The sequence below is a fragment of the Ammospiza caudacuta genome, chromosome 3 (genome assembly GCF_027887145.1).
Source record: "Ammospiza caudacuta isolate bAmmCau1 chromosome 3, bAmmCau1.pri, whole genome shotgun sequence".
In the NCBI taxonomy this organism is placed as follows: Eukaryota; Metazoa; Chordata; class Aves; order Passeriformes; family Passerellidae; genus Ammospiza; species Ammospiza caudacuta.
In genome coordinates, this window is record NC_080595.1 from 17305210 (window position 1) to 17319318 (window position 14109).

Consider the following 14109-nt stretch of genomic DNA (forward strand, 5'->3'; position numbering starts at 1 on the left):
GGCAGGAAACTCAGCCTAGAGTTAGGGATGGTGCCAAGGAAAATGCAGTGGAGGCAGCCATGTTATGGCAGTTCTGTGCTCCCCTTGGGATGCCATTGGCAGCTGCAGTGTGCTTGGAGCTCAGGGTTCAGTGGTTTACCAAACCCTAAACCTAGGCTTAACACTAACCCTGACCCTAGGCAGGTAAATCAGCCTAGGGTTAAGGACGGTCCCCAGGAAGAAGAGGTGGAGGCAGCCTTGTTGTGGTACTTTAGCGCTCCCCTTGGGATGCCTTTTGCAGCGGCCAAATTGCTTCAGCTCAGAAATTCCTTGTTAAACAAAAGCCCTCATCGTAACCATAACCCTAGACAGGTAAATCAACCTAGGGGTCGGAATGGTGCCGAGGAAAAAGCTGTGAAAGCAGCCATATTGTGGAACATTTGCGCTGCCCTTGAGATCCTTTGGCAGCTGCAGTGTGCTTGGAGCTCTGGGTTTCCTAGTTTAAAAACCCCAACCCAAGGCGTAACCCTTACCCTGACCCTAAGTGGAGGCAGGTCCATCTACCTAGGGTTAGGGACGGTCCATAGGAAAAAGAGGTGGAGGCAGCCTTATTGTGATACTTTTGCGCTCCGCTTGGGATGACTTTTGCAGCTGAGGTGTTCCTTGAGGTGAGATTTTCCAGGTTTAAAAAAGCCTAACCCTAAACCTAGCCCTTACTCTAACCCTAACCCTAAGCCTAATCCTAAGCCTAATCCTCACCCTAACCCTAAGCCTAACCCTAACCCTAACCCTAACCCTTACCCAAACCTTACTCTTACCCCTATCCCTAAACCTAAGCCTAAACCTTACCCTAATGCTAACTCTAATCCTAAAGCCTAACCCTAACCCTAACTCTGTACCTAACCTAAACCCAACCCTAACCCAAGCGCTACCCTAACTCTAACCGTATACCAAACCCTGAACCCAAGCCCAACCCTAAACCCTAAACCTAACCCTAAGAGAAGGCTCAACACTAGGCAGAAGCCTAACCCCAAGCCTAGGCAGGTAAATCAGCCCACGGTTGGGCATTGTTTTAAGGAAAAACAGGTGGAGGCAGCATTGTTGTGGTAATTTTATGCTGCAGTTGGGATGACTTTTAGAGGTAAAGTGCTCCTTGAGGTAAGATTTTCCATGTTTAAGAAGCCCTAAGCCTAACACTAACCCTAAGCCTGACTGTAAGAGTAATAGGAGGCAGGTAAATCAGCCTAGGGTTAGGGATAGTGCCAGGAAAAAGAGGAGGATGCAGCGTTGTTGTTGTACTTTTGCGCACCCCATGGGATGACTTTTGCAGCTGAAGTGTTCCTTGAGGTAAGATTTTTCTGGTTTAAGAAAACCTAACCCTAACCCAAACACTAAGCCTAAAGACTAAACCTAAACCGATCCCTAGCCCTAACCGTAACCCTAACCCTAAGCCTAAACATCAACTCTAACCCGAACCCTAGCCCTAACCGTAAAAGTAACCCTAACCCTAAACATAACCGTAACCCTAATCCTAACCCTAAACCTAAGCCAAACCCTACCTCTAACCTTAACACTGAAACCTAACCCTAACCCTTATCCTAACCCTAACCCTAACCCAAACTCTAACCCTAGGCAGGTAAATAAGCCCAGGGTTAGGGATGGTGCCAAGGAAAAAGAGGTGGAGGCAGCCTTGTTGCGGAAATTTTGTGGTGTCCTTGGGACGAATTTTAGAGTTGAATTGTTCCTGGAAGTGAGATTTTCCTAGTTTAAGAAACCCTTATCATTACCCAAAATTTAACCGTAAACCTAACCCTAACCCTAACCTTTACCCTAAACCTAACCTTACTCTTCTCCCTAACCCTAAGCCTAAGCCTAAACCTTACCCTAATGCTAACCCTAATCCTTAACCCTAACCCTAGCCATAACTCTATACCTAACCTAAACCCAACCCTAACCCAAGCGCTTACCCTAACCCTAACCGTATACCAAACCCTAAACCCAAGCCCAACCCTAAACCCTAAACCTAACCCTAAGAGAAGGCTCAACACTAGGCAGAAGCCTAACCCCAAGCCTAGGCAGGTAAATCAGCCCACGGTTGGGCATTGTTTTAAGGAAAAACAGGTGGAGGCAGCATTGTTGTGGTAATATTATGCTGCAGTTGGGATGACTTTTAGAGGTAAAGTGCTCCTTGAGGTAAGATTTTCCATGTTTAAGAAGCCCTAAGCTTAACCCTAATCCTAAGCCTGACTGTAAGAGTAATAGGAGGCAGGTAAATCAGCCTAGGGTTAGGGATAGTCCCAGGAAAAAGAGGAGGATGCAGCGTGGTTGTTATAATTTTGCGCTCCCCTTGGGATGACTTTTGCAGCTGAAGTGTTCCTTGAGGTAAGATTTTTCTGGTTTAAGAAACCCTAACCCTAACCCTAACACTAAGCCTAAAGACTAAACCTAAACCGACCCCTAGCCTAACCCTAACCCTAACCCTAAGCCTAAACATCAACTCTAACCCGAACCCTAGCCCAAAACGTAAAAGTAACCCTAACCCTAAACATAACCGTAGCCCTAAACCTAACCCTAACCCTAATAGTGACCATAACCCTAACCCTAGTCTTCACCATGGCCCTAACCCTACTCCTAATCCTAACCCTAGCCGGAACCCCAGTCCTAACCCTAACCCTAAAGAGGTCAATCAGCCTAGGGGTCGGGATGGTGCCAAGGAAAAAGCTGTGAAAGCAGCCATGTTCTGGAACTTATGCGCTCCCCTTGTGATGCTTTTCACAGCTGCAGTGCTCCTTGAGCTCAGACTTTCCTAGTTTAAAAAACCCCTTAGCCTAGGTTAAACCCTAAGCCTAACCCTAGGCAGGAAACTCAGCCTAGAGTTAGGGATGGTGCCAAGGAAAATGCAGTGGAGGCAGCCATGTTATGGCAGTTCTGTGCTCCCCTTGGGATGCCTTTGGCAGCTGCAGTGTGCTTGGAGCTCAGGGTTCAGTGGTTTACCAAACCCTAAACCTAGGCTTAACACTAACCCTGACCCTAGGCAGGTAAATCAGCCTAGGGTTAAGGACGGTCCCCAGGAAGAAGAGGTGGAGGCAGCCTTGTTGTGGTACTTTAGCGCTCCCCTTGGGATGCCTTTTGCAGCGGCCAAATTGCTTCAGCTCAGAAATTCCTTGTTAAACAAAAGCCCTCATCGTAACCATAACCCTAGACAGGTAAATCAACCTAGGGGTCGGAATGGTGCCGAGGAAAAAGCTGTGAAAGCAGCCATATTGTGGAACATTTGCGCTGCCCTTGAGATCCTTTGGCAGCTGCAGTGTGCTTGGAGCTCTGGGTTTCCTAGTTTAAAAACCCCAACCCAAGGCGTAACCCTTACCCTGACCCTAAGTGGAGGCAGGTCCATCTACCTAGGGTCAGGGACGGTCCATAGGAAAAAGAGGCGGAGGCAGCCTTATTGTGATACTTTTGCGCTCCGCTTGGGATGACTTTTGCAGCTGAGGTATTCCTTGAGGTGAGATTTTCCAGGTTTAAAAAAGCCTAACCCTAAACCTAGCCCTTACTCTAACCCTAACCCTAAGCCTAATCCTAAGCCTAATCCTCACCCTAACCCTAATCTTCACCCTAACCCTCACCCTAACTCTTACCCTAACCCTAACCCTAACCCTTACCCTAACCTTACTCTTACCCCTATCCCTAAACCTAAGCCTAAACCTTACCCTAATGCTAACCCTAATCCTAAAGCCTAACCCTAACCCTAACTCTGTACCTAACCTAAACCCAACCCTAACCCAAGCGCTACCCTAACCCTAACCGTATACCAAACCCTAAACCCAAGCCCAACCCTAAACCCTAAACCTAACCCTAAGAGTAGGCTCAACACTAGGCAGAAGCCTAACCCCAAGCCTAGGCAGGTAAATCAGCCCACGGTTGGGCATTGTCTCAAGGAAAAACAGGTGGAGGCAGCATTGTTGTGGTAATATTATGCTGCAGTTGGGATGACTTTTAGAGGTAAAGTGCTCCTTGACGTAAGATTTTCCATGTTTAAGAAGCCCTAAGCCTAACACTAACCCTAAACCTGACTGTAAGAGTAATAGGAGGCAGGTAAATCAGCCTAGGGTTAGGGATAGTGCCAGGAAAAAGAGGAGGATGCAGCGTTGTTGTTGTACTTTTGCGCACCCCATGGGATGACTTTTGCAGCTGAAGTGTTCCTTGAGGTAAGATTTTTCTGGTTTAAGAAAACCTAACCCTAACCCAAACACTAAGCCTAAAGACTAAACCTAAACCGATCCCTAGCCCTAACCCTAACCCTAACCCTAAGCCTAAACATCAACTCTAACCCGAACCCTAGCCCTAACCGTAAAAGTAACCCTAACCCTAAACGTAACCGTAACCCTAATCCTAACCCTAACCCTAAGCCAAACCCTACCTCTAACCTTAACACTGAAACCTAACCCTAACCCTAACCCAAACCCTAACCCTAGGCAGGTAAATAAGCCCAGGGTTAGGGATGGTGCCAAGGAAAAAGAGGTGGAGGCAGCCTTGTTGCGGAAATTTTGCGGTGTCCTTGGGACGAATTTTAGAGTTGAATTGTTCCTGGAAGTGAGATTTTCCTGGTTTAAGAAACCCTTATCATTACCCAAAATTTAACCGTAACCCTAACCCTAACCCTAACCCTAACCCTAAACCTAACCTTACTCTTCTCCCTAACCCTAAACCTAAGCCTAAACCTTACCCTAATGCTAACCCTAATCCTAAACCCTAACCCTAGCCCTAACTCTATACCTAACCATAAACCCAACCCTAACCCAAGCGCTTACCCTAACCCTAACCGTATACCAAACCCTAAACCCAAGCCCAACCCTAAACCCTAAACCTAACCCTAAGAGAAGGCTCAACACTAGGCAGAAGCCTAACCCCAAGCCTAGGCAGGTAAATCAGCCCACGGTTGGGCATTGTCTCAAGGAAAAACAGGTGGAGGCAGCATTGTTGTGGTAATATTATGCTGCAGTTGGGATGACTTTTAGAGGTAAAGTGCTCCTTGAGGTAAGATTTTCCATGTTTAAGAAGCCCTAAGCTTAACCCTAATCCTAAGCCTGACTGTAAGAGTAATAGGAGGCAGGTAAATCAACCTAGGGTTAGGGATAGTCCCAGGAAAAAGAGGAGGATGCAGCGTGGTTGTTATACTTTTGCGCTCCCCTTGGGATGACTTTTGCAGCTGAAGTGTTCCTTGAGGTAAGATTTTTCTGGTTTAAGAAAGCCTAACCCTAACCCAAACACTAAGCCTAAAGACTAGACCTAAACCGACCCCTAGCCCTAACCCTAACCCTAACCCTAAGCCTAAACATCAACTCTAACCCGAACCCTAGCCCAAAACGTAAAAGTAACCCTAACCCTAAACATAACCGTAACCCTAAACCTAACCCTAACCCTAATAGTGACCATAACCCTAACCCTAGTCCTCACCCTTGCCCTAACCCTACTCCTAATCCTAACCCTAGCCGGAACCCCAGTCCTAACCCTAACCCTAAACAGGTCAATCAGCCTAGGGGTCGGGATGGTGCCAAGGAAAAAGCTGTGAAAGCAGCCATGTTCTGGAACTTATGCGCTCCCCTTGTGATGCTTTTCACAGCTGCAGTGCTCCTTGAGTTCAGACTTTCCTAGTTTAAAAAACCCCTTAGCCTAGGTTAAACCCTAAGCCTAACCGTAGGCAGGAAACTCAGCCTAGAGTTAGGGATGGTGCCAAGGAAAATGCAGTGGAGGCAGCCATGTTATGGCAGTTCTGTGCTCCCCTTGGGATGCCATTGGCAGCTGCAGTGTGCTTGGAGCTCAGGGTTCAGTGGTTTACCAAACCCTAAACCTAGGCTTAACACTAACCCTGACCCTAGGCAGGTAAATCAGCCTAGGGTTAAGGACGGTCCCCAGGAAGAAGAGGTGGAGGTAGCCTTGTTGTGGTACTTTAGCGCTCCCCTTGGGATGCCTTTTGCAGCGGCCAAATTGCTTCAGCTCAGAAATTCCTTGTTAAACAAAAGCCCTCATCGTAACCATAACCCTAGACAGGTAAATCAACCTAGGGGTCGGAATGGTGCCGAGGAAAAAGCTGTGAAAGCAGCCATATTGTGGAACATTTGCGCTGCCCTTGAGATCCTTTGGCAGCTGCAGTGTGCTTGGAGCTCTGGGTTTCCTAGTTTAAAAACCCCAACCCAAGGCGTAACCCTTACCCTGACCCTAAGTGGAGGCAGGTCCATCTACCTAGGGTTAGGGACGGTGCATAGGAAAAAGAGGTGGAGGCAGCCTTATTGTGATACTTTTGCGCTCCGCTTGGGATGACTTTTGCAGCTGAGGTGTTCCTTGAGGTGAGATTTTCCAGGTTTAAAAAAGCCTAACCCTAAACCTAGCCCTTACTCTAACCCTAATCCTAAGCCTAATCCTAAGCCTAATCCTCACCCTAACCCTAAGCCTAACCCTAACCCTAACCCTAACCCATACCCAAACCTTACTCTTACCCCTATCCCTAAACCTAAGCCTAAACCTTACCCTAATGCTAACCCTAATCCTAAAGCCTAACCCTAACCCTAACTCTGTACCTAACCTAAACCCAACCCTAACCCAAGCGCTACCCTAACTCTAACCGTATACCAAACCCTAAACCCAAGCCCAACCCTAAACCCTAAACCTAACCCTAAGAGAAGGCTCAACACTAGGCAGAAGCCTAACCCCAAGCCTAGGCAGGTAAATCAGCCCACGGTTGGGCATTTTCTCAAGGAAAAACAGGTGGAGGCAGCATTGTTGTGGTAATATTATGCTGCAGTTGGGATGACTTTTAGAGGTAAAGTGCTCCTTGAGGTAAGATTTTCCATGTTTAAGAAGCCCTAAGCCTAACACTAACCCTAAACCTGACTGTAAGAGTAATAGGAGGCAGGTAAATCAGCCTAGGGTTAGGGATAGTGCCAGGAAAAAGAGGAGGATGCAGCGTTGTTGTTGTACTTTTGCGCACCCCATGGGATGACTTTTGCAGCTGAAGTGTTCCTTGAGGTAAGATTTTTCTGGTTTAAGAAAACCTAACCCTAACCCAAACACTAAGCCTAAAGACTAAACCTAAACCGATCCCTAGCCCTAACCGTAACCCTAACCCTAAGCCTAAACATGAACTCTAACCCGAACCCTAGCCCTAACCGTAAAAGTAACCCTAACCCTAAACGTAACCGTAACCCTAATCCTAACCCTAACCCTAAGCCAAACCCTACCTCTAACCTTAACACTGAAACCTAACCCTAACCCTAACCCAAACCCTAACCCTAGGCAGGTAAATAAGCCCAGGGTTAGGGATGGTGCCAAGGAAAAAGAGGTGGAGGCAGCCTTGTTGCGGAAATTTTGCGGTGTCCTTGGGACGAATTTTAGAGTTGAATTGTTCCTGGAAGTGAGATTTTCCTGGTTTAAGAAACCCTTATCATTACCCAAAATTTAACCGTAACCCTAACCCTAACGCTAACCCTAACCCTAAACCTAACCTTACTCTTCTCCCTAACCCTAAACCTAAGCCTAAACCTTACCCTAACGCTAACCCTAATCCTAAACCCTAACCCTAGCCCTAACTCTATACCTAACCATAAACCCAACCCTAACCCAAGCGCTTACCCTAACCCTAACCGTATACCAAACCCTAAACCCAAGCCCAACCCTAAACCCTAAACCCTAAACCTAACCCTAAGAGAAGGCTCAACACTAGGCAGAAGCCTAACCCCAAGCCTAGGCAGGTAAATCAGCCCACGGTTGGGCATTGTTTTAAGGAAAAACAGGTGGAGGCAGCATTGTTGTGGTAATTTTATGCTGCAGTTGGGATGACTTTTAGAGGTAAAGTGCTCCTTGAGGTAAGATTTTCCATGTTTAAGAAGCCCTAAGCTTAACCCTAATCCTAAGCCTGACTGTAAGAGTAATAGGAGGCAGGTAAATCAGCCTAGGGTTAGGGATAGTCCCAGGAAAAAGAGGAGGATGCAGCGTGGTTGTTATACTTTTGCGCTCCCCTTGGGATGACTTTTGCAGCTGAAGTGTTCCTTGAGGTAAGATTTTTCTGGTTTAAGAAAACCTAACCCTAACCCAAACACTAAGCCTAAAGACTAAACCTAAACCGATCCCTAGCCCTAACCGTAACCCTAACCCTAAGCCTAAACATCAACTCTAACCCGAACCCAAGCTCTAACCGTAAAAGTAACCCTAACCCTAAACGTACCGTAACCCTAATCCTAACCCTAACCCTAAGCCAAACCCTACCTCTAACCTTAACACTGAAACCTAACCCTAACCCTTATCCTAACCCTAACCCTAACCCAAACCCTAACCCTAGGCAGGTAAATAAGCCCATGGTTAGGGATGGTGCCAAGGAAAAAGAGGTGGAGGCAGCCTTGTTGCGGAAATTTTGCGGTGTGCTTGGGACGAATTTTAGAGTTGAATTGTTCCTGGAAGTGAGATTTTCCTGGTTTAAGAAACCCTTATCATTACCCAAAATTTAACCGTAACCCTAACCCTAACCCTAACCCTAACCCTAACCCTAAACCTAACCTTACTCTTCTCCCTAACCCTAAACCTAAGCCTAAACCTTACCCTAACGCTAACCCTAATCCTAAACCCTAACCCTAGCCCTAACTCTATACCTAACCATAAACCCAACCCTAACCGAAGCGCTATCCTAACTCTAACCGTATACCAAACCCTAAACTCAAGCCCAACCCTAAACCCTAAACCTAACCCTAAGAGAAGGCTCAACACTAGGCAGAAGCCTAACCCCAAGCCTAGGCAGGTAAATCAGCCCACGGTTGGGCATTGTCTCAAGGAAAAACAGGTGGAGGCAGCATTGTTGTGGTAATATTATGCTGCAGTTGGGATGACTTTTAGAGGTAAAGTGCTCCTTGAGGCAAGATTTTCCATGTTTAAGAAGCCCTAAGCTTAACCCTAATCCTAAGCCTGACTGTAAGAGTAATAGGAGGCAGGTAAATCAGCCTAGGGTTAGGGATAGTCCCAGGAAAAAGAGGAGGATGCAGCGTGGTTGTTATACTTTTGCGCTCCCCTTGGGATGACTTTTGCAGCTGAAGTGTTCCTTGAGGTAAGATTTTTCTGGTTTAAGAAACCCTAACCCTAACCCTAACACTAAGCCTAAAGACTAAACCTAAACCGACCCCTAGCCTAACCCTAACCCTAACCCTAAGCCTAAACATCAACTCTAACCCGAACCCTAGCCCAAAACGTAAAAGTAACCCTAACCCTAAACATAACCGTAACCCTAACCCTAACCCTAACCCTAATAGTGACCATAACCCTAACCCTAGTCCTCACCATTGCCCTAACCCTACTCCTAATCCTAACCCTAGCCGGAACCCCAGTCCTAACCCTAACCCTAAACAGGTCAATCAGCCTAGGGGTCGGGATGGTGCCAAGGAAAAAGCTGTGAAAGCAGCCATGTTCTGGAACTTATGCGCTCCCCTTGTGATGCTTTTCACAGCTGCAGTGCTCCTTGAGCTCAGACTTTCCTAGTTTAAAAAACCCCTTAGCCTAGGTTAAACCCTAAGCCTAACCGTAGGCAGGAAACTCAGCCTAGAGTTAGGGATGGTGCCAAGGAAAATGCAGTGGAGGCAGCCATGTTATGGCAGTTCTGTGCTCCCCTTGGGATGCCATTGGCAGCTGCAGTGTGCTTGGAGCTCAGGGTTCAGTGGTTTACCAAACCCTAAACCTAGGCTTAACACTAACCCTGACCCTAGGCAGGTAAATCAGCCTAGGGTTAAGGACGGTCCCCAGGAAGAAGAGGTGGAGGTAGCCTTGTTGTGGTACTTTAGCGCTCCCCTTGGGATGCCTTTTGCAGCGGCCAAATTGCTTCAGCTCAGAAATTCCTTGTTAAACAAAAGCCCTCATCGTAACCATAACCCTAGACAGGTAAATCAACCTAGGGGTCGGAATGGTGCCGAGGAAAAAGCTGTGAAAGCAGCCATATTGTGGAACATTTGCGCTGCCCTTGAGATCCTTTGGCAGCTGCAGTGTGCTTGGAGCTCTGGGTTTCCTAGTTTAAAAACCCCAACCCAAGGCGTAACCCTTACCCTGACCCTAAGTGGAGGCAGGTCCATCTACCTAGGGTTAGGGACGGTCCATAGGAAAAAGAGGTGGAGGCAGCCTTATTGTGATACATTTGCGCTCCGCTTGGGATGACTTTTGCAGCTGAGGTGTTCCTTGAGGTGAGATTTTCCAGGTTTAAAAAAGCCTAACCCTAAACCTAGCCCTTACTCTAACCCTAACCCTAAGCCTAATCCTAAGCCTAATCCTCACCCTAACCCTAAGCCTAACCCTAACCCTAACCCTAACCCTTACCCAAACCTTACTCTTACCCCTATCCCTAAACCTAAGCCTAAACCTTACCCTAATGCTAATTCTAATCCTAAAGCCTAACCCTAACCCTAACTCTGTACCTAACCTAAACCCAACCCTAACCCAAGCGCTACCCTAACTCTAACCGTATACCAAACCCTAAACCCAAGCCCAACCCTAAACCCTAAACCTAACCCTAAGAGAAGGCTCAACACTAGGCAGAAGCCTAACCCCAAGCCTAGGCAGGTAAATCAGCCCACGGTTGGGCATTGTTTTAAGGAAAAACAGGTGGAGGCAGCATTGTTGTGGTAATATTATGCTGCAGTTGGGATGACTTTTAGAGGTAAAGTGCTCCTTGAGGTAAGATTTTCCATGTTTAAGAAGCCCTAAGCCTAACACAAACCCTAAGCCTGACTGTAAGAGTAATAGGAGGCAGGTAAATCAGCCTAGGGTTAGGGATAGTCCCAGGAAAAAGAGGAGGATGCAGCGTTGTTGTTGTACTTTTGCGCACCCCATGGGATGACTTTTGCAGCTGAAGTGTTCCTTGAGGTAAGATTTTTCTGGTTTAAGAAAACCTAACCCTAACCCAAACACTAAGCCTAAAGACTAAACCTAAACCGATCCCTAGCCCTAACCGTAACCCTAACCCTAAGCCTAAACATCAACTCTAACCCGAACCCTAGCTCTAACCGTAAAAGTAACCCTAACCCTAAACGTAACCGTAACCCTAATCCTAACCCTAACCCTAAGCCAAACCCTACCTCTAACCTTAACACTGAAACCTAACCCTAACCCTAACCCAAACCCTAACCCTAGGCAGGTAAATAAGCCCAGGGTTAGGGATGGTGCCAAGGAAAAAGAGGTGGAGGCAGCCTTGTTGCGGAAATTTTGCGGTGTCCTTGGGACGAATTTTAGAGTTGAATTGTTCCTGGAAGTGAGATTTTCCTGGTTTAAGAAACCCTTATCATTACCCAAAATTTAACCGTAACCCTAACCCTAACGCTAACCCTAACCCTAAACCTAACCTTACTCTTCTCCCTAACCCTAAACCTAAGCCTAAACCTTACCCTAACGCTAACCCTAATCCTAAACCCTAACCCTAGCCCTAACTCTATACCTAACCATAAACCCAACCCTAACCCAAGCGCTTACCCTAACCCTAACCGTATACCAAACCCTAAACCCAAGCCCAACCCTAAACCCTAAACCCTAAACCTAACCCTAAGAGAAGGCTCAACACTAGGCAGAAGCCTAACCCCAAGCCTAGGCAGGTAAATCAGCCCACGGTTGGGCATTGTTTTAAGGAAAAACAGGTGGAGGCAGCATTGTTGTGGTAATTTTATGCTGCAGTTGGGATGACTTTTAGAGGTAAAGTGCTCCTTGAGGTAAGATTTTCCATGTTTAAGAAGCCCTAAGCTTAACCCTAATCCTAAGCCTGACTGTAAGAGTAATAGGAGGCAGGTAAATCAGCCTAGGGTTAGGGATAGTCCCAGGAAAAAGAGGAGGATGCAGCGTGGTTGTTATACTTTTGCGCTCCCCTTGGGATGACTTTTGCAGCTGAAGTGTTCCTTGAGGTAAGATTTTTCTGGTTTAAGAAAACCTAACCCTAACCCAAACACTAAGCCTAAAGACTAAACCTAAACCGATCCCTAGCCCTAACCGTAACCCTAACCCTAAGCCTAAACATCAACTCTAACCCGAACCCAAGCTCTAACCGTAAAAGTAACCCTAACCCTAAACGTACCGTAACCCTAATCCTAACCCTAACCCTAAGCCAAACCCTACCTCTAACCTTAACACTGAAACCTAACCCTAACCCTTATCCTAACCCTAACCCTAACCCAAACCCTAACCCTAGGCAGGTAAATAAGCCCATGGTTAGGGATGGTGCCAAGGAAAAAGAGGTGGAGGCAGCCTTGTTGCGGAAATTTTGCGGTGTGCTTGGGACGAATTTTAGAGTTGAATTGTTCCTGGAAGTGAGATTTTCCTGGTTTAAGAAACCCTTATCATTACCCAAAATTTAACCGTAACCCTAACCCTAACCCTAACCCTAACCCTAAACCTAACCTTACTCTTCTCCCTAACCCTAAACCTAAGCCTAAACCTTACCCTAACGCTAACCCTAATCCTAAACCCTAACCCTAGCCCTAACTCTATACCTAACCATAAACCCAACCCTAACCGAAGCGCTATCCTAACTCTAACCGTATACCAAACCCTAAACTCAAGCCCAACCCTAAACCCTAAACCTAACCCTAAGAGAAGGCTCAACACTAGGCAGAAGCCTAACCCCAAGCCTAGGCAGGTAAATCAGCCCACGGTTGGGCATTGTCTCAAGGAAAAACAGGTGGAGGCAGCATTGTTGTGGTAATATTATGCTGCAGTTGGGATGACTTTTAGAGGTAAAGTGCTCCTTGAGGCAAGATTTTCCATGTTTAAGAAGCCCTAAGCTTAACCCTAATCCTAAGCCTGACTGTAAGAGTAATAGGAGGCAGGTAAATCAGCCTAGGGTTAGGGATAGTCCCAGGAAAAAGAGGAGGATGCAGCGTGGTTGTTATACTTTTGCGCTCCCCTTGGGATGACTTTTGCAGCTGAAGTGTTCCTTGAGGTAAGATTTTTCTGGTTTAAGAAACCCTAACCCTAACCCTAACACTAAGCCTAAAGACTAAACCTAAACCGACCCCTAGCCTAACCCTAACCCTAACCCTAAGCCTAAACATCAACTCTAACCCGAACCCTAGCCCAAAACGTAAAAGTAACCCTAACCCTAAACATAACCGTAACCCTAACCCTAACCCTAACCCTAATAGTGACCATAACCCTAACCCTAGTCCTCACCATTGCCCTAACCCTACTCCTAATCCTAACCCTAGCCGGAACCCCAGTCCTAACCCTAACCCTAAACAGGTCAATCAGCCTAGGGGTCGGGATGGTGCCAAGGAAAAAGCTGTGAAAGCAGCCATGTTCTGGAACTTATGCGCTCCCCTTGTGATGCTTTTCACAGCTGCAGTGCTCCTTGAGCTCAGACTTTCCTAGTTTAAAAAACCCCTTAGCCTAGGTTAAACCCTAAGCCTAACCCTAGGCAGGAAACTCAGCCTAGAGTTAGGGATGGTGCCAAGGAAAATGCAGTGGAGGCAGCCATGTTATGGCAGTTCTGTGCTCCCCTTGGGATGCCATTGGCAGCTGCAGTGTGCTTGGAGCTCAGGGTTCAGTGGTTTACCAAACCCTAAACCTAGGCTTAACACTAACCCTGACCCTAGGCAGGTAAATCAGCCTAGGGTTAAGGACGGTCCCCAGGAAGAAGAGGTGGAGGCAGCCTTGTTGTGGTACTTTAGCGCTCCCCTTGGGATGCCTTTTGCAGCTGAGGTGTTCCTTGAGGTGAGATATTCCAGGTTTAAAAAAGCCTAACCCTAAACCTAGCCCTTACTCTAACCCTAACCCTTAACCTAATCCTAAGCCTAATCCTCACCGTAACCCTAAGCCTAACCCTAACCCTAACCCTAACCCTAACCCTTACCCTAACATTACTCTTACCCCTATCCCTAAACCTAAGCCTAAACCTTACCCTAATGCTAACCCTAATCCTAAAGCCTAACCCTAACCCTAACACTGTACCTAACCTAAACCCAACCCTAACCCAAGCGCTACCCTAACTCTAACCGTATACCAAACCCTAAACCCAAGCCCAACCCTAAACCCTAAACCTAACCCTAAGAGAAGGCTCAACACTAGGCAGAAGCCTAACCCCAAGCCTAGGCAGGTAAATCAGCCCACGGTTGGGCATTGTTTTAA